The sequence below is a fragment of the Bidens hawaiensis genome, unplaced genomic scaffold (assembly GCF_021521415.1).
Source record: "Bidens hawaiensis isolate Kalapana, Puna unplaced genomic scaffold, B.hawaiensis_p1.1 tig00062452_1, whole genome shotgun sequence".
NCBI lineage: Eukaryota > Viridiplantae > Streptophyta > Magnoliopsida > Asterales > Asteraceae > Bidens > Bidens hawaiensis.
This window is the reverse complement of record NW_027501212.1, coordinates 50,576-58,289: the sequence shown is the minus strand read 5'-3', so window position 1 is coordinate 58,289 and position 7,714 is coordinate 50,576.

Here is a 7,714-nt window from a genome sequence, read left to right as displayed (position 1 = left end):
TATTGTTAGGGTCTGGTACCCTCCATCCTCGGATATTATTAGGATCCGGTCACCCTCCATCCTCGGATATTATTAGAGTCTGGTCACCCTCCATTCTCGGATATTATTAGGGTCTGGTCACCCTCCATCCTCGGATATTATTATGGTCCGGTCTCCCTTTCGTCCATACAACCATACCATACTTTTCTATATATTCATAATTATAACTTTCATATATTCATAATTATAACTTTCATACATACACACATCATTTACACATCATATATAACAATCATATCTTCAAACTATCACCTGCGGTACATGCAATATCCGAAGATCGTTCACGCACCGTCAAGCATTCATTCATATCATACATATATCCATCATACATTATATATAGCATTCATACATTTATTTATAACCTGACATTACGTGCAATATCCGAAGATCGTTCACGTACCAACAAGTAATCATTTGTATCTATCACATATATCATATATAGCATACACTTACCACTTAAGGTAAGTGTATTAACTAACCACATCGAGTATACACACAGCCCCGAAAACATAACAAGGAAATGGAGCTAGAAACTCACCTGAACTCGGTTACTTCTTCTGCTAATGGTTATTCCTCTCTTGAGGTGTGCGTGACTATCTGTTTAATAGTTGAGATGTTAAACACTACTCGAGCCATTCTCATTGCTACTTAGTTAATCTTACACGTCTAAGCCGGTTTTACTTCATTGAATCATCACCGGCTAGTTAATCGTTATTTGCTAACCTTTAAAGGTATATTTCACCATTTATCAAAGTCCAAGGGCTATTATGTATTTATATCATTCTTTTCTAAGTCCAAGGACCACTTCTGTAATTCTGTCAATCTTCTGTTCGTTATCCAGCCCTTAACGAATGGGGTTCTCAAAGAATGAACTCATTCATTATAACGAACTGACTGTTATAACGAACTGGTCCTTGCACGAATTGGAACTTGTGACGAACTGGTCTTTAACGAACTGAACCCTTAACGAACTGGGTTTAGTTCGTCATTCCTTCCTTAACGAATTAACATAACGAATTGAGATTAGTTCATTAAGCTTCTGTTAACGAATCGGTTTAACGAATTGCCTCTAGTTTGTTATTTCAGCTTAACGAAAGCTCATAACGAATTACTTGCTAATTCGTTATGTCTCCGTTAACTAACTAAGGTTGGTTCGTTACGTTCCGGCTAACGAACTAGGGTTAGGTCAGAACATTCCCTGAGAAGATATAAACCTCGTACCACATTCTCCGGCGCCGCCTTTCCAGCGCCGCCATTGCCGGAATAACGGGATCTCGCCGGAAAAGCGAGATCTCGCTTGTTTCATCACCATTTTCACCATTTTACATTCGTTATCAACCCATCATCGAGACTCAACCCTTTTCTAGCATAAAGCTTGAATCTTTATGGCTAAAACGTTCAAAACTAGATCTATGGTTTAGTTTAAATGAGCCGTTCTTAACCGTGAGGACGTTAAGTCCATTTTAATCTTCAAGTTTGTAACTTTAAGATTTGTCTAGACCCGATCTATCATTCTACCAATTTTCATGTAAATCTGTTCATGAAAAGTAAACCTTTTTAACAAAAACGTACTGGTTTTTGTATGAAATCACTCGAGATGCTCAAATCCATATCAAACGAACTCCGATTTGAGTGATTCAAGCGGCCACGGAACCGTCTTTTCCCGATCTACAAACCCGTCAGCTCACCTTTTCCGGAAACCACCGCTACAGTCGCCGAAACAGCTGAACAGTCTCCGGAATCTTCATTTTGAGCTGCTGTCGTTTTACTGATAAAAACCGGACTACCCGACCTCTGATCGAAGATATTTTCGGTGGAAAACTTCATTTAAATGTCCGGAATACTCGGTTAAAATTTGAGACTGATCCGACGGCTAGATCTTCTGGAATCTTTGTGTCTTTGGATGTTTTTCACAAAAACGGGAATTGGGTTAAGTGTGTGTTTTGATGGTGTAGGCTATGGTGTGGAGATGTATGAAAATGGAAAGGATTAAGGTTTTAAGGGGTATTTATACTCCTCTAAGCCCATGGACCTTAGGCCCATCTTTCCTTTTTGGTCCATATTTAATTACATCTAATATATTAAATATTATTCATAGAAATTTTGGGATGTTACAATAAAAGACAGAAGGTGTGAGAGAACAAGTCATGTAAGACTTGCGGGAAGATGCAAGCTGGTGATTTCAAGTGGGGTACTGGTTCTGACGTGTTTCACAAGTGTGGAAAGTCCCATGGTGGAAAATGACGGTTGGGGTCAACACATGTTACAAATGTGGAAAGATGGGGCATTTTTCTCAGGATTGTTATCCAAAACCCGCGTGTTATATATGCGGCCAGACAGGTAACCTAGAAAAGGCTTGCATGGGGGTGAAGCTTGTGGAAGTGAGAAGAAGGATGCTGACCAGGCTAGGCCAAGGACTAGGGCCTACATGCTGACTCAGGAGCAAGCCAAACAAATCCATGATGTTGTGAAAGGTACGTTTCTAGTAAACGGTATTTCTGTTTCTGTGTTGAATGATTCTGGTGCCAATAGGAGTTTTGTAGCTACGACATTTAGTAAGTTAGCCAAAATAAAATGTTGGCGTGTGCCTAAAACTCTTATTGTAGAAATCGCTAGTGAAACTTCGGATACAATAATGAGAATGATTAAGGATTAGAGTTAGAGGGACGTGACTTCCCTGTTTCCCTGTATGTTACGACCTTAGGGGAGTTCGATGTGGTTTTGGGAATGGACTAGCTATCTGAGTTTGAAGCTCGGATAGTGTGTAAGAGTAGGTTATAAGATTAAAATCCTTGGATGGTAGTACGGTGACTGTTTATGGTGATAAAGAAAGTTCAGGGCTTAATGTCATTTCGATGATAAAAGTTGAAGGATTGTTAAGGCGAGGGTGCGGTGCCTACCTGAAGTGTGTTGTCAAAGCTATGGCCAAAGAAGTGAAAGATGTTCCTGTTGTGCGCAACTACCCAGAAGTGTTCCCTGAGGACCTTATGGGTTGCCACCGGAGCGAGAAAGAGAATTCAGATAAAGGATTAGATGCTACTTCGAAAGTTGAGGATGAGATACCCAAATTTTACCTAGACTTGTTTGGGTAAAAGATAGGTTTTGGGGATGAAACCTTTTTTAAGTAGGGTAGAATTGTAACATCCTGAATTTTCTTAGAATAAATTTTAATATATTATTTTTTGAGTTAGTAGATAATAATAATATAATAAAGATGGAAGGATAAGTAGGCCATTTAGATGGAATTAATTATGCACTGAAAAGGAAAGATGGGCCTAAGGTCCATGGGCTTAAGGGAGTATAAATACCCTTAAACCCTAATCATTTCCATTTCCATCCATCTCTACACCATAGCATACACTTTCAAAAAACACACATTTAAGCCAAACACTCTCTACACTAATCCTTTCAACGATCCGAGACCAACTGAAGGTAAGAAATGATGCATCTCAGCTGTACCAACATAGTAGAACCCGACACCGTAGCCTCGTGATGTCGTACGAGCCGTTTGGATCTAGATCTAGCTTTATTCGGGCGTTTAATCAACTAAAAATGAGCTTAAGGACCCCTTTTGCTCATATCTGGACACCTCGAAGCTACCTAGACTATAAACGATCAATCCCCAATCAACCATGGTGGTTATGCATCTGACAGCGTCGAAATGGATGAAAAACCCCAAAAATACGTATATGGTGAACAGTGCTTATACGGCGTATAAGTGTATACGTCGTATATGTATGGTAGCTTGTATGTATAATCACGCATATGTTCAGCAGCGTGTAAGTAGATGTCGTATAAGTTGCAGAAGTGTGTATGTATAAAGAAGTGTGTAAGTACAGGTGGAGTGCATAAGAGTATGTAGCGTATATGTATGTCAGCGTATAAGAATGATCAATGTGTATATATATATACGTCGTGTATGTATGCAACGTTTGTGAACGACTTATACGCCAGTTGTACTTATAAGCTAGATGAACTTATACGGAAACTATACTTATACGTTAGAACAAGCTTATACGCTGGACATCGTATACGCCTAATAAATTATACGCCGATTATGAATTTACGAAGTAAAAGAAAGATAACTGCGTATACGTACTTATATAATGTATGAGCTAAAGATAAGTAATTAATTAGTAATGAAATGTAACGTTTAAATGAAGATTTAATCTGATTAAACAATTAAATTTCAATTTTCTGATGAGGTTTTTAGTAAAGGCTTTTCTGATCAGCTTAACCCCAGCCAGGGCCTATGCCACTTGGACCCCTCTTGGGGCTTCCGCCCTTAGAACCCCGCTTCCAGGGGCGCTGTCCCCGGACCCCCGTAGCTAGGGGTTATAATAACATAGAAGTATAGTATAGCTAGAAGTAGTTAATTGATACGATGATTAATACACAGTTAGCCGTGCACAGCTCAAGAAGGGCATAACGGTAAATTCTGAAATGAATCGCATATACGTGAGTTTCTAGCCCCATTTCCTTGTTATGTTTTCAGGGCTGTGTGCATACTCGATGTGAATAGCTAATACACTTGCCTTAAGTAGTAATTGTATGCCATATATGATATGTGTGATAGTTATCGAAGTTATGAATGAAAGGAAGTTTCATTCGTGCCTATAGTTGACTTTGACTTTATGAAGTCAACGAATAATATTTATCTATTCATATTCGCTATGTGTAACGAATGGAAGTTCCATTGGTGCCTGTAGTTGACGAATGAACTCATTCGTGTGTTTTAATAACGAATAAGCTCATTCGTGATATTTATGTGACGAATGTATGCTCATTGTATAATGTGTAACGAATATGATCGTTATGATGTTTGTTTTACTAATGCTCGGGTTTTGTTTGTGATATAACAGATGAATAGATTTTCGATGCACCTACTTAGGAAAACCCTGTAGCACAAGTAAAAGAAGCACCCCAGATCCATGAAGCACCATAAACCGCAAGTTCAAGCGGCACCTGCCGTTTGTAAATTAGCTTAATTATTGTTAACTTGTTTCCTTATTTGATACGTGATCTGACATTGGTTGACGATGTGATGGTCTTGGATCATATGACTAAAGATACGATGATAAGAATGATGAAGTATCGGAATCAAACTCCAAAGAACATGGCAAGGTTCAAGAGATTGATAGGTCACGTGGCGAGGCCTAGTTATGTATGTCCACCTAATGATCATTGAATTCATGAAGATTTTGATTCGGACGTGAAGGTGGACTAGGTGGGAACAATGATGGTGGTGATGGAGGAAACAGTGGAAACAGTGGGAATGATGGTTGATAGGATGGTTGAGGTAGCTCGTGTTGAGGCTGCACAATGTAAACAAATGGGTAAAGCACCGATGAAGGAAATACCGTAGAAGATGAGGACCCGTAGGGGTGATGGAATGGATATTGGTCCATTCATACCAAGGTCATCCGATCCGCAACAAAGATTGGTGGTTTCTACTATTGTTAGTACCCCGCATGTTACCTTGATGACCACGGCATCTTTTGATCCAATATTTGCATTGATTCTTCAATCAATGCTATCTCCGATGCCGAGATATCATGTTGCCACTATTGCAATAACTCCAATGATGATGACAACAACGATGCAACCTACGGACTTTTCTTATATGGAATTCAATTGTCCACAAGGAGCTTCTCCTACATGGGTTTAACATATCATGTCCTCAACAAATGGCAATGTTGTTGAACTTGATACATCTTTTGGAGAAACAAATGGTTGTTGGTCGTCATTTTCAAAAACATATGTGGTTGGATCAGCGCAGGAAGGTAAGCCACCTTTCTTCTTTTTAACGAGAGAATCGTTTGCTTCGGGCTTTGGTAAATGCTTGGGGGGGGATAAAACAACAAGATGACATTATCCTTCAGCTGACCTGCAAAGGGGATACATTGAAAAGGCTGAAAGTTAGTGATGATCTTAACCTTGATGCAGGTACAAGTGGTGGTGAGCAGCAACCAAAGACCGGTACGTATGGTGGTGTTGATGTTGAGGGTGGTGATAAGCAGTTGGTAGTGTATCAAGACACTACTAACGTGCAACCTCTTGTGTTTATCAAGGCCAATACGGTTCTATATCTGGACAACATACGTGTTGTTGTCATGAGCATGGTTAATGTAGATGAGTTTGAGGAAGGACGTTGGGGTTATTGATGACAATGAGGTCAGGTTTAATACGAGTATCCTGTCTCGGGATACATCGTTTAATTATGATGATGTTGAGATCGAAGATGTGACAGGTGAGGAGTATCCAGATCTGTACACGCGTACTAATATAGATCCTGTTATTCCATTCTTCAATATGGAACATGTACAAGCAGCTGAAGAACAACTTGGAAAGATGAAGATGAAGGAGAAAGTATCAGGATCTGGATCAGGTTTGAAAGATCCAGTATTCAAGGGAATGTTTTGGCATAATAAGTTTCGATTCACAAAACTTATTGACGTCTTAAGGTATATGGAGCAAGATAATAATAGGCAGATCAAGGCTCGCGCTATTGCTCACTAAATGATGACATTCAAAGCTGTGAAGATGGTCAAAGGTGATATTATTTCGTAGCTTTATGATTCTGATCTTAAGGTACGTAAAATCAAGTGGGAACACGGTGTTCAGTACCATTAATATATCACAGATGTTCTTACATGTAACGCCCTGGAATTTGACTGGTAGACAAAAATCAAGGAATCATCGGAAACTATACACTTTGGGGTTCTGGACGATAAGTTCGGAACCCATATCATTGGAGAAATCTGCTTTTATCATTTGAAATGTTTATTTTATAAAACGACATTTACGCCTGGAAAATATTAATTTTTATGCTTTTGAAAAATAAAATGTTCTTATTTAAAAAAAAAAAAAAAAAAAAAAAAAAAAAAAAAAAAAAAAAGATTTTAAATAATTATTCGGAAAATGGTTTATAAAAGTTTTGCTGAAAAAGTTTTAGTTTGTTTAAAAACTTATGAACTCGACTAGTCTTGACCCGTCGGTAGCCTAAACCCGAACCCGAGTCACCCGAGTATTTAAGCGGAAAATCAAGTATTCTTACACCATCTCTTTCATTTCCACCAACACTTCCCACCCAAACACTCCCATTTCTAGAGAGAGAGTAGTGAGAGAAAGTCATCCAATCTAAGATTCGAGTCCACCAATCTGTTTATCGTTGTTGTCGGTAAGATCTTCTTGAAAATCATACGTTTTTACAACCAAAACCCGCCCCGAATCGAGCAAAAACTCCGACTTTTGTGTCAAGTGTGTTCTTGGTCAAAAACCGTCATTTTTGGTGTCAAAATGCAAGCTTTTGTGTTTAAAAGTACTAGGAATCGATACCCCTTTCAATCCCGAGCATTTCCATGTCAAAAACTTCGATTTTGGGTCAAAAATCTGGAAAATCTGGAAAACCCGTGGGTATCTCCGTCGCCCAGCTTGAAGGAGTCGAATCAGACTCATTCGATCGAACCAGTCGATCGAATCAGTCCAGTCGATCGAACCAGTCGATCGAATCAGTTCATTCGATCGAATGTGTCGATCGAACCAGTCCAGTCGACCGAATAGGAAAGCAACCGAATGGTCTCCAACTCATTCGACCGAATGAGCTTCGTATTCGATCGAACGTCTGTCTATTCGATCGAATGAGTGTCTATTCGATCGAATGTGTTTCTATTCG